Source organism: Macrotis lagotis, chromosome 5 (assembly GCF_037893015.1).
Source record: "Macrotis lagotis isolate mMagLag1 chromosome 5, bilby.v1.9.chrom.fasta, whole genome shotgun sequence".
Lineage (NCBI taxonomy): Eukaryota > Metazoa > Chordata > Mammalia > Peramelemorphia > Peramelidae > Macrotis > Macrotis lagotis.
Genome location: NC_133662.1, coordinates 27,477,427 through 27,497,837, shown reverse-complemented (window position 1 = coordinate 27,497,837; position 20,411 = coordinate 27,477,427). Strand labels below are relative to the sequence as shown.

At 37.4% G+C, this 20,411-nt stretch overlaps 1 long non-coding RNA gene across 1 annotated transcript in view; it reads left to right on the top strand.

Annotated features, from left to right (window-relative positions):
* The window catches only part of LOC141523722 (uncharacterized), a 38,484-nt gene extending 18,698 nt beyond the window's left edge, over positions 1 to 19,786 (top strand). Inside the window, exon 3 of the long non-coding RNA XR_012478571.1 lies at positions 17,506 to 19,786. This is a non-coding gene — a long non-coding RNA (uncharacterized LOC141523722). The remainder of the gene's footprint in view (positions 1 to 17,505) is intronic.
* Positions 19,787 to 20,411: the final 625 nt, after the last annotated feature.

Sequence of the window (20,411 nt, the reverse complement as noted above, 5' to 3'; positions counted from 1 at the left end):
CCATGAGCTACTTGAAATTATGAACTTTCAAGGGCAGAGTGCCTAGTATCATTTTTGGCAATTTGGCTGCAAACTGTAGCACTTTCTCTAAAACTATATAGGAGCTGATGCAAACAATTTCTTTTAGAAAATAGCACATGGTCTTTAGGACAGATTATTTCAAATTATTTTTTCAGAGAACCCATTACCAAGAAAAGATCTACTCCCTGAGGACCATAATGTTCTCTTGAAAATGTGGCAAATCAATTATAAAAATAACCTCCCTTAGGTTATTGATACCACAACTGTGGTATTAACATTAGTGACTTTAAGACCATACTCTCAGCAGCTAGGTAGTACAGTGGCTAGAGTAGTGGCCATGGAGTCAGGAGGATCTGACTTCAAATATCACTTCAGACACTTAATGTGTGACCTTGGACAAGTCACTTAACCTCATTGTCTAGCAAAAAAAAAAGACCCCACTCCCAACCCCATTTCCTTATCTCTGACTCTTGTCAACACCCCAGTCACAGCACCAATAATACCAGGAGACTGGAGTCTTGGTTCTAACCTTCTCCAGAGTATTATGATGAACTCACAGAACCTTTCCCTAACACTGCTACTGTGATTCTTCCATGGAAAACTCATATCTAGAGTTCTTCCCTTTATTTTATTATTCTTGTACTTGCTCCAGAGGCAAATTATAGTTCTCTTTGTAACTTCTCTTGCTCAGATTCTGAACTCCAAGACAGGCATATGAGGAAAACCACACAAAAAATAATGCTCACTGAGTATGACATACAGGGAACAGCTAGTTCTCTTTAAAATGAAGGTTTTGGAGCTAAATGAAACTAGAACTGGGTACTTAAGTGCCTCTAAGGATACTTAGCCAGGGGTTCAACAACCCTCAAGGATAGATTTCAGGGGGTCTCTTTATTTGGAGAGGGGAAAAAATTACATCTTTATTCTCATTAACCTCTAATTGAAATTTAACATTTCCTTCAATTATTTAAAATCATTCTGAGAAGGGCTCACTAGACTGCACTAGGATTTGCCAGACTGCCAAAGGGATCCAAGACAAAAAAAAAAAAGGTTAAAAAAAAACCCTGTTAAAAGGAGTCTGGGGGCGGTTAGGTGGCGGAATGGAGCCGCTAGGTGGCACAGTGGATAAAGCCCTGGCCCTGGAGTCAGGAGTACCTGGGTTCAAATCCGGTCTCAGACACTTAATAATTACCTAGCTGTGTGACCTTGGGCAAGCCACTTAACCCCATTTGCCTTGCAAAAAAAAAACAAACAAAAAAAGTAAAAAAAAAAAGAGCCTGCCAGTTTCCAAATCCATGTGATATGATGCACTAAGTAATAGGAATTAGGACCACTAAACCATACATTAGGAGAAACCATATATAAGGATAGCAGAGTTCACATAAGGAATTAGAAAACCACACACACAAATATATGAATAAAGATATATGTATATAATACATATATATATATATATTTTTTTTCTTTATTGATATATAAACACAGCTAAATCTGGTCCAGCTGCTGCATTTGAGCTACAGTAGTCTGGGGCTGCATGTTTTACCTATCTGTTGGTTACTTGAACTGGTAAAGAAAAGAAAGCTAATAGAATTGAGGTCAAACAATATTAATAATAATACTGAGGGGGCGGCTAGGTGGTGCAGTGGATAGAGCACCAGCCTTGGAGTCAGGAGTACCTGGGTTCAAATCTGACCTCAGACACTTAATAATTACCTAGCCGTGTGACCTTGGGCAAGCCACTTAACCCTATTGCCTTGAAAAATCTAAAAAGATAATAATAACAATAATTCTGGAGGATGATAGCTAGGAATAGGGTAAAGAAAAGAAAACTATGAGGAAAACACCAGACACAGATATTTGGGAGGAAAACCTAGATATCAGAAGATAGTAACAACAAGGATTGGAAGAAGATAATATAAAAATAGATACCATATTTACCCATGGATAAGACACACCCTTTTTAGAAAAATTTGGGGTCTACAGTGTCTTATACAGTGGTTGTAAATTTTTTTTACTTGCATTTTGGCTTTTTCTCTTCTTGTCTTTGTGCCATTGATTCCCATGTATATTAGTTATATTTTGCCACCTTTTGCCCAGAAATGGCTCAGAAAAGATTTTCGTGCAGTGCTGAATTCAAGTTCAAAGTGATCCTGTTTGCAAAAGTGAATGGAAATTGTGTTGCTGAATATAAGTTTGGTCCTTCTCAACTGAGAAAATCCAAGACTGTCTATGGGAAGAAGAAATCCTACTGAAAATGCCACTGCAGAAGAAGGCCATGAGAGGAAAATCAACAAAATGACCTAATGTAGAGAAATGAAGATATGGATTGAAGAGCAAAGGACCATTGGAATTCCTTTGTTCACAAAGATAGTTCAGCATGTGGCAAGACTGAATTGCTGATTTAAAAAAACAGTGACTGATTTCAAAGAAGGATGCAATTGGTGCTTCAGGTTCATGAAACTGAATGAACTAAGCATGCATACACGCATCAGATTTGCCCAAAAGAAAGTTATGAGCAAAACATTCTTGAATTTCATGGTTAATAAAACTTGAGTTCTATAACTTTATGTATTACTTTTTTCCAAATTTTGGGTCCCCAAATTAAGGTGCATCTTATACATGGGGAAATACAGTAATATAATTATTTGTTGTTCAATTTCAGTCATGTCCAACTCTTTATGACCTCATTTGGAGTTTTTTGGCAAAGATCTGGATTAGTTTGCCATTTTCTTTTCCAGGTAATTTTACAGGACTCTGTCCTGGCCCTGGAGTCAGGAGAATGGGAGTTCAAATCCAGCCTCAGTCATTTGACACTTACTGGCTATGTGACCTTTAGCAAATCAGAAACTCTGATTGCCTTGTATCCAGAAACATCTCCAGTAATTCTAAGTCATATCTGGCCACTGGACCCAGATAACTCTGGAAGAGAAAGTGAGATTGGTGACAACACAGCACCCCCCATTCATATCCAGATCATGTGCATCACCTTCCTGATTACATGGTCGTCTTCAAGAAAAAAGACAAACAACACTTCAATAAAGAAAAAGTCTTTGAGGGAGAGAGAGAGATAAAAGACCTGGAAAGAAAAGAACTTGAGGGAATTTGATCGTGGAAATGCAGATTTGGAAGATCATCTAATGTTATAAAATACCTTGCCTTAATAAATGAAAAAAGACATTTATTAAGCACTTATATGCAAAAAGCAACATGTCATGCTCTGGGACATAAATAGAAACAAGAAGATGGTACCTACTCTCAAGGAACTCATATTTCGAAGGGAAAAACAACAAAAATGGAAAGATCCCATGGTCCTTAGGGTACAATGCTAAAAGAGAAGATAATGCCTCTTCTTTAATATCATTCCCACTGAAAAAGTCAGAACCATTTGACAGTGCCAAAAACTTTAATGGCAAGAACTTTATTTTCTGGGTCATCTGTGGTTGTATAGCAATTTAGGCCTAGAGTGAATTTGGGCTTCAGTGGATTGTTTTCCAAGTTAATAGCTATCAGTTCTGAGTTGAAAGCATTCCTATTCCTAAGATTTTTGTGTTCCTTAGTTATTTCTGTAAGCTTCTTAGGAGACAAAATGTCAAGCTAGTGATGGTTATGGTTTGATTTGCCTACAGATGTTGACTTCTCTCTCCTACATCAACTAGACTGTATGCCCTGTGGGTGAGAGTTTAAGGGCAACTGGCATTAACTTTGCTAAAACTATGGATGTAAGGGTGGGGCCAAGATGGCGACAGGAACTGATCTTGTCTTAGGTGCTCTCTCATAAAACTCATAAGCTAAGGACTCTAACTAAATTTTCTAGAGACAGAACCCACAGAGGGACCCAGTGAGGCAGTTCTCCTACTCAAGGTAACCTGAAAAAGAGCAGAAAGGCTCTGCTCCCTGGGGTTGGTGGGGCGGCCTGCCAGAGGGGTGGCCTGCGAGAGTGAAAGAACTTCAGCCTCCTGGAGGCAGCCCCAGGGCACTGGGAACCACGGCTTACAGCTGCAGGGGAGTTTCCTGAGCTACACCCTGGGGAGCACCGGACACAAATTGGGGAAACATCAGGGGGACCTCTGTCAGAGCCCAACCCTCAGGGCACACAGCAAGGCCAGCCAGCTCAGCTGAGTTCCAGGAACAGAAGTAGGCTGAGCAGGTAAGCAGGAGGCCCCAGGGCATGAGTCCATTGAACCTAGGGAGGGGAGTGAAGAGATTGCAGAGCCCTGTCCTCTGCCCCTGGAACAGGACTCTGGGCTCTGAACACATTCAGATCCTGATCGCAGTCTAGGCCCCCCCATAGAACAGCTGCCCCCCCACCTTAGCCCCATGGCAGAGGGGGGGTGCATATGGTCATTCACAGACCAGGAGGGAGGACAGAGCCTCACACACTGAGACCCTTGTGGGAGTGTCCCAAAAGCTCAGGAAGCACCCCAAAAAACAGCTTAGGCTGGGAAAATGAGCAAGCAGAGAAAAAAGAGGAACACCATTGAGAAATATTTTGCATATGTGCCCAAGAAGGATTAAAATACTCAATCTGAAGATGAAGAAGCACAAGCTCCTGCATCTAAAGACTCCAAGAAAAACAGAAATTGGGCTCAAGCTATGACAGAGCTCAAAAAAGACTTTGAAAATCAAATGAGGGAGTTAGAGAAACTGGGAAAAGAAATGAGAGACATGCAGGAAAAACATGAAAATGAAGTCAGCAGCTTAGTCAAGGAAATCCAAAAAAATGCTAAAGAAAATAGCATGCTAAAAACCAGCTTAGGTCAAATGGATAAAACAGTTCAAAAAGTTATTGAGGAGAAGAATGCTTTAAAAAGCAGAATGGGCCAGATGGAAAAAGAGATAAGAAAACTCTCTGAGGAGAACAAATCCTTCAGACAAAGAATAGAATTCAGGGAGATTGATGAATTTACCAGAAATCAGGAATCAATACTTCAAAACTAAAAAAATGAAAAATTAGAAGAAAATGTGAAATATCTCATTGAAAAAACAACTGATATGGAAAACAGGCTTAGGAAAGATAATTTAAAAATTATTGGAATACCTGAAAGTCATGATCAGGAAAAGAGCCTTGACATCATTTACAAAGAATTACTACAGGAAAATTGCCCTGATATTCTAGAAGCAGAGGGCAAAATAGAAATGGAGAGAATCCACCGATCCCCCTGAGAAAGAGATCCCAAAAAAACCAACCCCTAGGAATATTATAGCCAAGTTCCAGAACTCCCAAGTCAAAGAGAAAATATTACAAGCAGCCAGAAGGACATAGTTCAAATATCGTGGAGCTGCAGTCAGAATCATACAGGACTTAGCAGCAACTACGTTGGAAGCCCCTAGGGCTTGGAATATAATATACTGGAAGCCAAAAGAGCTTAGAATGCAGCCAAGAATGAACTACCCAGCAAGGCTGAATGTCCTCTTCCAGGGAAAAAGATGGACTTTCAATGAACCAGGGGAATTTCAAATGTTCCTGTTGGAATGGCCAGAGCTCTTCAGATACAGGACTTGGGTGAAGAATAGAGATTGGAGAAGGGGAAAATATGAGGGACTTGATGATGAACTGCATGTATTCCTGCATAGAAAAATGACACTGATAATACTCATATGAACCCTCTCAGTTAATAGAGCAGTTAGAGGAAACCTTTATAGTTGAAGCACAGGAGAAAGCTGAATTTGAAGATAAAATATGGTATAAAAATGGAGTCAATAGAAAAAGGGGAAATGTAATGGGAGAAAGAAAAAGGAGAGGGGGGAATAGGCCAAGATATTTCATATAATAAGATTTTTCTTTATTACAATGAGCTATTGCAATGATACGGGAGGGGGGAAGGCAAGGGTGAATGAGGGAATCTTTGCTCTCATCAGAGGTGGTTAGGAGAGGAAACAGCATATATACCCAATGGGGTATAGGCATCTAGAGTAAGAAGGGGGGGGGGGGACAGGGGGAAGGGGTGGGGATGTGAATGAAGGAGGAGAGGATGGACCATGGGGGGGAGAGTAGTCAGATATAACACGTTTTCTTTTTTACTTCTTGCAAGGGGCTAGGATTGGATGGCCTGTCCAGGACCATAGGGCCAGATGGATGCTGGGGCCTAAGGGGTGGTATGGGGGCTTGGGGCCTCTTGGCCCCAAGGCCAGGGATCTGTCTGCTGTGCCACTCAGCTACCCTACAGCAGAATCAGAGTAAAAGTAGAGAGAAAATATAGTATGTGGTATTAGAGAAATACGAAAGGAGGGAGTTGCCATCAGCAATGGCAATGGTGGAAAAATATGGAAGTAACTTTTGCCATGGACTTATGATAAAGAATGTGATCCACCCATGACAGAGTTGTTGGTGTTGGAACAAAGACTCAAGCACATTTTTTATTATTATTATTTTTTTGGGGGGTGCAGGGCAGATGGGGCTGGGTGGCCTGCCTGGGGCTGCATAGCAGGGTGATTGTTGGGTGTCTGAGGCTGGATTTGGACCCAGGTGCTCCTGGCTCAAGGGCCAATGCTCTTTCTACCACCCAGCCACCCCTACTATTATTACTATTTTATTTTATTTGGGGTCTTTTTTTTCTTTCTTTTTTTTTTTGGTTTTTGCAGGGCAGTGGGGTTCAGCTGGCTTGCATGTCACATGGCTGGGTGATTGTTGGGTGTACGGGGCCTGATGTGGGCTCGAGTGCCCATGGCTCCAGGGCTGGTGCTCCGTCCATTGCGCCACCTGGCCATACCTACAATTATTACTATTTTTTTAATTTTAATTTTTTTCTCTCCCCTTTATAGCTCAAGCAAGTCTATTTATGGGGGGGGGTTCACTTACTCTTTTTTGTTCCTTTAGGTTTTTGCAAGGTGAATGGGGTTAAGTGGCTTGCCCAAGGCCACACAGCTAGGTAATTATTAAGTGTCTGAGACCGGATTTGAACCCAGGTACTCCTGACTCCAAGGCCGGTACTTTATCCACTATGCCTCCTAGCCGCCCCCTCGTTTACTCTTAAACAAGAATATTTTATTAATGTAAAAAAACCATTTGTACAAAATGAGAATAAATATTAAATAAAAGAAAAGTGGAAAAAAAACCCTATGGGTGTAAATTACCTAGCTGTGTGGCCTTGGGCAAGCCACTTAACCCCATTTGCCTTGAAAAAAAAAAACTATGGGTATATCATGATATATAGTCTTTTACTAAACAATGGACAACCCCACTAAGTAGGAAAAAGGATTGTAGCCCTGAGGATATTCATTCTGAGGAATATGCTTTGGAATGTAGCTGCAATTGGAATAGTTGATGGCCCCTTTTGGCACAAGACTCTGATTTGAAATAGCTTCTGGACTGCCCATATTATTCTGGTTTTGTCCCTGGAACCAAGCCAAATCTTACCTGCACTTTAAATATTCAAAGTACTGACATTTGCCATTATTTCCTAAAACTCCAGCCTCTGAAAACTAGATCCACTCCTAGATTTTCCAAAACTACATGCAGAATAAATTTCAAAACTATATAGTTACTATTTAACCCAAGTATAGTTCCTGGGGAGAAGAGAAACAACTCAATTTTTGAAATGTTAGTTGGACACCAGGATTATATTATGAGTAAGAAAATCAAGATAACAGAGTTGTAGGGGTAGTGGTCAGGAGCCCTGCGGACACTGACTTCTCTTCAACTATAGGGCTATATGTAGGGTAAAGGTAAGAGAGATTCAAATCTCTTGCCTGGTGCCAATAAGGCTGAAAGTCTAGTGCTAATAAAGAATTGATTTTGGAACAAGAGAGAAAAAGATATTGAAGCTATTTGACTTCAAGGGTCTGTTAGTTCTGAATAATAATTTTTTCCTTTGCTTCTTCATATTATTTTCTATCATATGTGTGTTCCTGAGGAAGGCTTGTGTGCAAGGCTGTGAATCAAGCTGAGCACAAAGAAAATAGAAAAGTTTGTCAGTGATGAATCTGTGTCATAAGATCAGTGACAATTATATCCTTGAAGATATTTTCTGAAACACTGCTACTTTTCTCAGACATGTTATGGGACCCTGTGGTCTTAGAAATACTGATAGGCTAGTGTATGAAATCACCTTGCCTAAAGAAAAAATCAATTTTAATGATTTTCCTTTGACTCAGGATCATAGACATCATCATAAGTACTTTATATCTATATCTATATATATGTATATTTGGTTTTTGTAAGGCAATGGGGTTAAATGACCTGCCCAAGGTCACACAACTAGGTAACACTGAGGGCAGATTTGAACTCAGGTCCTCCTGACTCCAAGGCAGGTGCTCAAATATATTTATTTGTGGAGACACAAATAGAACCCAACTGTCTTCCCTGTAGGTAGTCTGATCAAATATGTTTATAACTAGGTAGGACAACTACTTGCTCTGGAAGTTTATTATAGAAATAGAGATGATGCTGAGTTTATCAGATGATTGGCACATTGGAACTGGAAATGGAGAAGTGACTACATGAGTGGAAAATTCCCTCCATAGGTCTTGCCACCACAGGAGCAGTTGATGGTATCAGACATTTCTATGGCACTACTCTAGCATTTAGGAAAATTACTGGTATTCATGGTGGCAGATGCAGTCATCTTTTGTTGTTACAAGAATAAAACAAAAGAGCAGTGATTGTTTAACTTGGAGCCTAGAGATCATTTGATCAGAGTTTGAGTAGAAATGAATGTTGTAGAAAAGACTGCAATACTACAACACTTTTAGTGAGTGAGGGGTGGGTATGAGGAAGCTCTGAATGTGTCTGTGTGGGGTCAGGCCAAGCCTCACCTCATGAAATAGTGAAGTGACCCAGTAAATAGAGTACTGGACCTGTATTCAGGAAGTCGTAAAGTCAAACCCAGTCTCAAATTCCAATTAGCTGTGTGACCCTGGGCAAGTCACTTAACCTCTGTCTCCTTCAGTTTCTTCATCTGTAAAATGAGGATAATAATAGCACTTACCTTTGTTTGTTGAGAAAGAGGTTAATATTTGTTAAATGCTTTACAAACCTTAAAGCACCACATAAATGCTAGAGATGCTGTTGCTGCTGCTGCAATAGATCCACATAATGTGTGGGGAGAAAAATGTTGATAAAGTTGTCAGATTAGAACTAGTCTGATATAACCTCAATTAATCTTATAAATTAAGCATGTTTTCAACTCACATCCCAGAGTCATGTTGGCAATTGCACTGAGCAATTTAAGTTTCTGCTCCCTAGCAGGTATCCAAACAACAGTCAATGCATTTTCTAATACTCTACCAAAGATATTCTCATGCTCTGGTATAGGAATGGAATATAGTTTAGTACAGGAATAGAAATCATGTTGAAAGAGTTTGTATCAAGGGATTGGGAAGGGATGGGGGAGTGAAGGTAGGCCAACTTACAAATGTTTAAAGGATTTTTTTTTTAGTTTTGGCAGGACAATCGGGTTAAGTGACTTGCCCAAGGTCACACAGGCAATTATTTTCTGAGTTCAGATTTGAATTCAGGTCACCCTGACTCCAGGACTGGTACTCTATCCACTGTGCCACCTAACTGCCCCTGTTTAAAGGATTTTCCTCAGGACATGATGATATGCAGAAACTAAGCAACAGAAAGGTTGTGACTTGCTCCAGATGACATAGCTAGAAAGTACCACAGATAGTATTACTTTAATCCTAGTTTCCTGTCTCCAAATTCAGTACTCTTCCATCCATATTACTTTATCTACATAAAGTGATTGTTTTCTATAACTCTTTAAAAGCAATTGTATCTGGGGCGGCTAGGTAGTGCAGTGAATAAAGCACCGGCCCTGCAGTTAGGAGTACCTAGGTTCAAATCCAGTCTCAGACACTTAATAATTACCTAGCTGTGTTGCCTTGGGCAAGCCACTTAACCCCATTTGCCTTGCAAAAACCTTAAAAAAAAAGCAATTGTATCTAAAAAAAACTTTATCAAGTCTAAATAGTTTACCACTAAGATAATCTCTGTGCTTGTAGTTTTATAAGACTCTGCATTTGTTTCTTATCAAGACAATGTTGCAAAATTTATTTTAGAGTTGCAAAAAATAGGGAATGATTAACAGAGAAACTCTATAATACTCTATAAATGATGTTTTTGGGATACTTTGATACATCCAAAGAAGCATAGCTCAAGAAGTTACCATCTTTTCCTACTGCCTCATTTTATAGATGAGAGGACTCAAATCAGTGGTTTAATTGACTAGCCCCAAATCACTCAGGAAGTGAGGATCTATCAGGATTGAAGTTAGTTGCTCTCATTCCATATGTATTGCTCTTTCCATTGTTCCATAATACTACCATTCCAAGAGCAAGAGCAGTCAATAATGAGACTTATGAGAATAGTGCTTGCTTCCGTTTTGTGTGTGTGTGTGTGTGTGTGTGTGTGTGTGTGTGTGTGTGTGTGTGTATTCGTGTGTGTTGAGAGAGAGGGAGGAAGTGGTTATCGCCAGTACATCATTCAGGTAATATTTGCTTAAGCTTATCTTTTAAGAACCAAAAGGACATTTCTATGAAATAATGAGGGTTTGGAGAACATTTTGTTGCTTGACTTCAACTATATATTACTATAAACATCATCAATTTTGATCATTTCTTTTATCCATCTGTCAATGATCATCTTTATAAAATCTGAGTAATGAACCATTTCTGTGTCTCTTCAACTCAGTCAAGATGACTACAGTGATTAATCTTTTTCAACTTTGAAATCTATTTCAGAAGAAGTTGCACTCTGCTTAACACAGAAATAATCTCCAATGCATATTTATATGTCATTTGTTACATTTTTTCTGAAATATCTACTACAATACATCTCTTTGCACCTCTCCCCCTTCCTCACGCTTTTTCAGTTGCCCCAGGTGGTATGTTTCCTTAGCCTTTTTAGGTACTGTAAAAAGAAAAAACAAATAACAATTTATGGAGATGATACAATCTAACCACTTTCCTTAAGCCCATGCCCACCATTTCATACTTCCTTCTTTGGTACTTATCTGTGCTCCCTATTCTTCTATTTCTGTTTTATATTGGGGAGGTGTGGTAGTTTTCGTCTTAAGTTTTTTGGCTTTTTTGCTAATCATATCTTTACTTTTAGCATAATATGAAATATAGCTTTGAGGGCTTATCATAATATTTATTTGGGGGGGGTTGGGGGGGGCTTTGCAAGGAAATGGGGTTGTGACTTGCCCATGGCCACACAGCTAGGTAATTATTAAGTGTCTGAGGATGAATTTAAACTCAGATCCTCCTGACTCCAGAGCTGGTGCTCTATCCACTACACAACCTAGCTGCACCCATAATACTCATTTTGTCAGACCCTGACAATAAGACACATTTCTTGTTCAAATTCTATGCACTTGATACTCACCACTCCAAAAGAGATGATTAAAATAAACAAAGTAACAGAGAAGGGCCATGGGTTTATGGCGTAAAATGAGACATTTTTAAAGCATGAAGGAATTTCTTTTCTTTGACTTTGCATATTTGTTGCTTTGTATAGGTTTGTTTGCATATTCTCTCCCCATTAGATTGTAAGCTTGCACTTGAACCATAAAGGTTCATTCATTGATTATTGCATCGAATTTATTTCTCCCATTTTTCAATGGGATAGGAGTGGGACAAAGAAAAAATAGATTTTTGTTAATTAAAAATATTTTAATCCTAAAAATAATTTGGAGTTTTGACAAAACATGAAGAGTAGGATCTTTCAGAATTTTAAAAAATATTTTAAATCTTGCCAACTCAGCAAAAGCGTTATAGATGTATTTCACCAAATGTTTAACACGTACAATGACATACTCTAACTCTAAGTACTTCTAAACCAGTGGTGTCCAACTCAAATACCATGGAGTCATTAATTTGTATATAAGAATCTCTAAGGTTCATATATTGACTTAGTTTTAAAAATTTAATGTTATGTATGTTTTATTAATCATATTTTTATCTATTTTGTTATATATTTCCCAATTACATTCTAATCTGGTGAAGGGAGCAATAGGGGTTGTTGCCAATGGATCATATGTTTGACACTTCTGTTATAAGTAACTCTGTAAGGTCTTAGTTCTTGAACTTTGTGTGTCATGGACTCCCTTTGGCAGTCTGGGGAAACCTATGGACTCACAATAACATTTGCAATGTATAAAGTACAATACATTTAGTTGCAAAGGAAGCCAATTACATTGAAATAAAGGTTTAAATTTTCTCTCATCCAAGTTCTTAGACCCCTCAGGTTAAGAATCCCTGCTCTAAGGCTTTAAATTTCATAGCAGGTGATCCAAATAGGTAGAAGTCTTTCATCTTCCCAGTTTATGTACCAATTAAATCACGGGTCGTGTTTAAAAATTTCTATACATATATTTGCTTTACCAGATGGTGATAGGAGAGTACAAATTATGGATTTCATTTTTCCATTTACATCAAGCATAGCAAAGCTCTTTTAAGTTTTGGAGTAGGAATACCTAAAGGGTGTTTCTTGAATAAAGGATAACTGTGAGGAAATAAAAGGAGAAAGCCTAGATCCTAACTTAGTATTTGGTTATTATTATAATAGCAAAATAATTTCTCTCATTCCCTTCTTTGATTCTTTTGCCTCAATGAATCACTGTTATGACAAATGCTTCATCAAGGTTTATGGTAGGAAACTACATGAAGGGAAGAGGGAGAGAGATTGACCAATGGATTCCTTTAAATGAATCAAAAAAAATACTGAAAGGAAAGGCAATTAGATCATCTAAAACCTTCTCCTCTAATATTATTTCTATCAAATGATATAAACTTTTTTCTCCCTCTGATCTCTCTGACTGGAAAAATAATACCTCTAGGTTTAAAGAAATTCCAAAAACAAAAATAGATCATTTTAGTGAAATATATCAAGGTTACAAGTGAGAAATTTAGACTTTCCATGACTCTGTACCTATTTCAAAGTGATTTAATCTGCTGTCTTTATAGAATACCCAGATATTATGATGCTGGAAAAGAAATATAAGCACATTGCCTTGCATTTTTTAATCTTTTGGGCTAGAATAACTTGTATATAGAGACACACATTCAATTAGGCAGACTGTTCTTATAGTAGATGTAGGCAGTGTGATCTTTGAGTAGAGGATCTTCAGATTAAGAGAATGAAGTAACCTTAGGGATCATTTGCTCCAACCTCTTTTTATTTTTTTTATTAAATATTTTATTTGAGTTTTACAATTTTTCTTCCAATCCTACTTTCCTCTCCCTACCCCCCAACCTCTTCTTTTTAAATGTAAGCAAACAGACGCCTGAAATATAAAATTATTCTTTTTTTAAAGGTTTTTGCAAGGCAAATGGGGTTAAGTGGCTTGCCCCAGGCCATACAGCTAGGTTATTATCAAGGGTCTGAGACCAGAGTTGAACACTGATACCAGAGTTGAACACAGGTACTCCTGACTCCAGGGCCGGTGCTTTATCCACTGTGCCACCTAGCCGCCCCTAAAATTATTCTTTTAAGACTACTCAGAAAGTAAGAAATAGGATCAAGATTTTGACCCAGGCCTACTGACAGATTAGTATTCTCTCTACTATAGAGACATAAAAGTTTCCTAATTCCAAAACAAATTTTCCCCATATAGATTTGTTGATAATCTAAAATGTCATCACATAGTAATTCCTGGAGTCAGGAGTACCTGAGTTCAAATTTGACCTCAGACACTTAATAATTGCCTAGCTGTGTGGCCTGGGGCAAGCCACTTATCCCCATTTGCCTTGCAAAAACTAAAAAAAAAAAAAAAAAGTACCTGCAATAGAGAATAAAAATGATGATCAATATCCAGCATTTATATCATGACTTCTAAGTGCCAGACATTATACTAAGCACTTTATAAATATTTCCTCATTTGATCCTCACATCAACCCTGTGAATCAGGTTGATTTTTATCTGTCTTTTACAGATGAGGAAACTCATTGGGTCTGGAGCCTAGATGGCAGAGTAAAGTAGGAACTGGCCTGAACTCTCCCAAATTCATTTCTAAATCTCTCTAATATTTTAAAATGAATATTCAAGTGACAGAACCAACAAAAGAAGAAATTGAAACAATTTTCCAGTCCAAGGCAACTTAAAAGATATCTCACTCATTTATAAGGGGAGAAAAAGAAACTAAACAAGCCATCAGTGAGCTCCCTAAAAAAATTCCCTATGCTTAATTAAAGTCACATGTAAATTCTAGCAAACATTTAAAAAATACTGTATAAGCTATCCGGAAAAATTAGAAAAAGGAGTCCTACCAAATTCCTTCATGATACAAATATGGTGGTGACAACTAAACAAGGAACAGATGAGAAAACTGAGGCAGACTGCAATTAAGATACCCTGGATCACACAGCTAGTTTGTGTCTGGTTTCTTGTTCAAGTTTTCCTGACTTCAGACCTAATACTCTCTCCACTATGCCACCTAGCCACGTAGTGTTATGTTTTAAACCCTTTCAGTTAATTACATCTCAATAAATGAGTTTATTAAATCATATACTGAAATCTTTTGATAAATAATAATGCAAAAATAATATGATTGCCTTGGGCACAGGAGAAAGATGATGCCCAAAGATGAGAAAGGAAGGAAGAAGATTATCAGTTGAGCAGTACTGTCAACAGATTTCATTCACTTGTCAGTTTTACAAAGGGCTGGTTCTGGTTCACAGAATGTTCAATAGCTTGGGGTCATAAAACAAATCTACAGTGGAAAAAAATATGACCTCTGCTTTCATCTCAATAAATGACTTGGTTTCAAAGGCACTAAAATGTAACTTGAACATCCTGTAGTTCCCAATAAAATGGTCCAATTAAATTTAGAGTGTTACTGTTTTGTATACAGTCACAATCACTTTTCAAACCCTCTGAATTCCTAATCAGACTATGGGCTAAAAATCTCAGCTCTCGTTTAGAGTACCTCCTTCAGAGTACCCCCTTCCTCTAATTTGGGAGTGGCAAGTGGATGCTGAATAATAGTGGTCTAGAAGAAAGAACTTAATGTTTGGGATGGGAGATTGAAAAACTAAAGCACTATGATATATATGTGGTATAAATATGTTAACAGCCACAGTTCTGTATACTCTCTTCTCTGTCTATAACTGTCTCTCCCCCTGTCTTTTTCCTCCCTTTGTCTTATATCTCTTTCTGTCCTTTGCTGTTTCTCTATTTCTGTCCTTAATTTTGATCAGCCAGCTAGAGTCAAATAATCATGGAGATATATAGCATTGAGAGGCAAGACATAAAAGCCTGGGTTGTACTCCAGCTCAGGGCTGCAGTCTTCTCTCACTGTGGTCCAGCCAACACTACTTGGCTGTTCTTTTCTCTCTGTCTCTCTGTCTCTCTATCTCTGTCTGTCTCTGTCTGTCTCTCTGTCTGTCTCTGTCTCTCTGTCTGTCTCTCTGTCTCTGTCTCTGTCTCTGTCTCTGTCTCTCTCTCTCTCTCTCCCTCTCTACCCATTCCTTCCTATGTGTTGTAACTTCTTTTAATTAGTTTTTGTTTTTATTTCCACCCTTGCTTTCCTGAGTCTGAATAATGATTTCTCATAGATAGAACCGAACTCAAGAAGCCAGCAGCTACAACATGATTTATAAATACAAAGACAGACACATAACAAAATCAAACTGGTGCTTATCCTAAAACTCACCTGTCCAGCCTTAATTGCTTAGACAATCCCTCCCTTGAATTTTATTTGCATTTTTGTGGATCAAGGAAAGCTGTGGCTGTGTGTAAATAAATCCCAAAGAAGAAAGATATTTATATAAATGTCAGGTGATGAGGAAAAGGGAAAGAAAAAAAAATAATCAGATTAGTTGTGAATATTTTTTAACTGTATACTAACACATTTCCTTCAGTATCAGAGAGCTTCCTTTACAATGAAATTTAGATAATCATCTCCTATCCAAGGACTTTTCTGCTTCCTCAGTTGTTAGCTTTTTGGGTTCTTTTTTCTTGAAAGTCTTTTGTGTAATTTCTATTGTTCATCTGCTTATGCATGGTATCTTTCCAGTAGGATTTATTCTTCTGGAGGGCAAAACTGTTTTATTTTTGTCTTTGTAACTACCCCCCCCCAAACTGACACACCACTTTGTACATAGTAGGCATTTAATAAATGTTTGTTGATCCACGATCCAAAGCTATTAATTTCACACTTTCATACAAGTAGATTCTTAGCACAATGTAAACTTGTATATTACAAAAATTTGTAGACTTTTTTCCTATTAAGTTTGAACTGGAAAGGATCTTAGAAATTAGTGAATCTAAGCTCCTCTTTAAGAAAAGATAAGGAAACTAAGTCTCAAAGAAGTTAGTTGATAATGTGTAGATTATTATAACTGACTAGTGATATTGTGGATAGCCAGGTGAACAGTAGGCCTGGAGTCAGGAAGACCTGAGTTTGAATTTGATGTCCTACTATCTATATAATTCAGAGAGAACGTAAATAGCAAATGTTTCTATTTTAGGGAAAACCTTAGGGGTTTTCCATTCCCAGATTTATTTTTTTTAACTAGGAAAAAGAGGTCATTCTTTGCTTCATCTCTTACCTAGTTTTATTCGCTGAATAGACTTTGCTTCAAATTGAAACCTGTTAAAGTCTTTAGCTCATCCTCACTGATATCTTGCCACTAGATCCATATGACTGTGGAAGACAAAGTAAGAACGGTAACTTTGCACAGCCCTACCTCTCTTAAATCCAATCACTTGCATGATGGGGCATTACCTCTCTTTTGTCATGCTCCTTTTTAACAGTGAAGAACAAGCAATAACAACAACATTTGAACCAGTTTCCATTTTCTCATCTGTAAAGTAGGGGTATTAAGAGCATCTGTCTCCCAGGTTGAGATAATATTTGTGTAGAATTTTGCAAACCTTGAAGTACTATTTAAAAACTATTTTTAAATTTAATTTAAATGTGAGTTATTGTTATTATTGTTATTATTATCTCATGTCCCTTAACCCTTGGGTCAATATTCTCTTTATGTTGATTTCTAGGACTAGCCTTAAATGTGGAATAGTATATGTAGTACAAGTAGGTCAAAATTGTTTGTGTGACTCCATCCATAAATTCATAGAATATATCAATGTATAAGTAATCTGGCAAAAAAACATATCTGAGCTGTCCTCTAAGTAGTAAAATCATCTTGTCCTCTATATCTCACATATTTCTGGCCCAGTCTAGTAATCTTATCAATTTCTTGGACCAAATTCTGGGAAAGCATTCCTAAAATGCATATTTTGCTCCTGGTTACATGCATGTCTACTCCTGGTAGTCTGTACCCAATCAGTTCCTGATGAATGAAGCTAGAATTAATTTAATTGACTAAAAGCAATCATTTCTCAAACTATTTAAATATAAATCCGGCGGTCTACAAAAACTTGTGAATCTTTATGAACAGGACTAATATTTATCATCATATTCCTGATGCAGCTTCCCTATCCCACCTCCTCTATACTGTGTATTGTGTTGCTCATCTTCCTCATACTTCTCTTTTTCTTTTCCTTCTCCTTTTCATTCTCCTCCTCCAATCTTTTAGGAATTAGCCTTCCTTAAAAGAAAACAGAATTGTCCCTAGGATCTAACTGGCCCTGACTTCCCCAGTGAAATTCCCTGATCACCTAAAAGCATTAAAAGGTCTCATCAGTCAAGGCTCCTCAGACTTGGTGGATTTCTGAAGACCATGTGAGTCATTCCTTCAACATCTTGATGTTAAGACTTGATGCATTTCTGTATGAAGATAAATACTACTACATTCATGTTTATCCTTGCTGTGTTAGGGTAAAATAAAATGTCTTTTTGTATATTATTTAATTATAAATTCAAGTACCTTATTTTGTCCTAATGTCAAATTTGAACTAAATAAGAGAACGCTGATATTAGAACTGACAACCTCTACCTCATTTGGGAGTTTCTCTCTTCTCAGTTCACAATAACCCCCACCTATAATTAGTTACAAAGATTTAACATATTGGGATCACATTACTTATTATTGCTGATGCTTATGTAATTATTTATGTTCTACTCGTGATGACCCTATTTGGAGTTCTATATTGGCAAAAATATTGGATTGGTTGTTATTCCCTTCCCTTATTGCTTAAAATGACATAGAGTGCTTATATAAGACATAAAGTGAAAAATGATAGAAGTGCCCTCATGTGGGTACACCCACCTCAAATCATATGGTTGGAGTGAATTCTGAACTATACTCACAGAGAGTTTGTGGAAAGGAAAAAAGGAAGTTTCCTCTCAGGATCATGAATTAAAATTAAGGGGAAGTGTCAATGGTACTCATTCTTGACCTCTAACTCATCAACTAAACAATAATTTGGATGCCTCTTTCTTTTTGATTCCTATTTTCATCTCTGCTCCAGATTCAGGATCTCTACCCTTGGAGTTGGCCTAAAGTTATTCTGCTCTCTGGGTTGTATAGTTTTGGGGCAGATGGTCATTGTCTTGTTTCCTTATGGTACTGGTTGCTCCCTCCCTCCATCCTCATTGACAACTCTATTCTGAAGTTGATGGAAGTGAAGAAACCAATCCTTGACACCACAGTTCATTGTTTTTGTCCCTCTCTAAACTATCATCCAACTTCTTGCCCCATGCTAAACTTGGGAAAATATAATTTTCACAATCTTCTTTTTCTCCTAAAGAGGATTGTGGTCATCTTTCTTCTAATGATGTGTCATCAGATCATTCCATTTATCTTCTTCTATAGAAGATTTCTTGGTCCTTCAATCTCTACAAAGGACATTTTTACAGAAACAACAGCTATCACCATACGGCTGCCTAATTGAGAAGATAGTTTTTGATCTTTCCTCAATTATCTTCTCCAGTGATGTTCCCAAATACATAATTATTCATTCTTTGTTAATCTTTCTGAAACCTTCTTATGGACTTCTTTTATGAGGCATATGCTCATGGGACATGAGATAATTCATGAAATCAGTATCTTCCATGGTGAGAATGATTATAAAGGATGGTTTTTCTCCTTGCCAGGAGAAATAAAGCATAATGATAGCTTAACAATTTTTAATATTTTTTGTAATTTTGATTTCCAAAACCCCCAAAGACAGAGAACATTGTCTAATTGTTTGATGCAAATATCACGCAAAGCATATTTTCATATTATCCATGTTTTGAAAGAAAACACAGACAAAAAAAACAAACAAGCAACCAAGAAAAATAAAGGGGGGGAAAAGTGCTTCAGGTTGTATTCAAACTTTATCAGTTCTTTTTCTGCAGGTGGAGAGCATTTTTCATCATAAGTGTATCAGAACTGTCTTAGATAATTGTATTTCTAAGAATAGCTAAATCACCATAGCTGATCACTGTACAATATTGCTATTATTGTATGCAACTAGAGAACAATCTCTGATAGAAGTAGTCACTAATGCAAACTTTCTCTTCTTTTGTTGAGGTTCAACTCTACTGATGGAAAAAAAAATGAGATGATACAGCAATGTCAATTAAGGGTAAAAGTCAGAAAGAGTTGGATTCAATTCCTGGAGGTTCTGATCATACCAACTTTGTGTCCATGAGCAAATCAAAACATCTAAGGAAGCCAGGCAGTTCCATAAGTTTATATGTCCCAAGAAAATAGTTGATTTTCATGGGTTAGCAGTTTTCATACCAAGAATCTCTTTTTTCCTTGAAATTCAGATTAAACCATCCCTTAGAAAAACAATAGAAAAAATAAAAAAGATAAATCAAATCCAGAAAGGTGAATTTTATATGTGTTAATTATAGCCCTAGAAAATAAAAAACAAAATTGGAGATATTGGAAAACTAGCTTTTTAAAAAATGAACTTTCCTCTGACTTCTGTAATGACAACATCTATTGAATGTTTTTTTCTTAAGATGTTACCCTGCTTTCTCTGAAAGAATCATTCCTATATCAAAGAATAACATTCATATTTAGGCAACAGTTTCAGCTTTGACAAAGTTCAATGCAGAGCACCATGCTTGAAACAGCAATGTTATCTTTGGGAATAAAGCTTCAATTTTTGGTGATAATGCTGGTTTTTCAAAATGATTAAAAGGAGTAGCTAGGGAAGTCAAGAATTCACATTTGTAATTCTACACACTCAAAGACTTCTTTGAAGAATTTCAAGTACTGAAATATTTCTGTGTTTCCAGCATCTGGAGAAATTAGCACAGCAGATAATTAGCAAATGTGGGGCATCTGAGAAAAAATCCTTTTGTGGCTAAGAAGCACTGAAATAATGCCTTATTTCCCACTGTGCCTAAACATCTCCTCATTTATTTCATTCTTCCTCTATTCTCATAAAATATAGGACAAGTGTAGCATAACCTTGGGGAGGAATAGGAAAGCCTATGAAAGATACTGGGAAAACTTAACATTTTTAAGTCCAAGTATTTCATGACCAATTTCAACATCCTTCTTGGCAGCTGTCTTTCCTATCTTAGCTAATGAAATAGGAG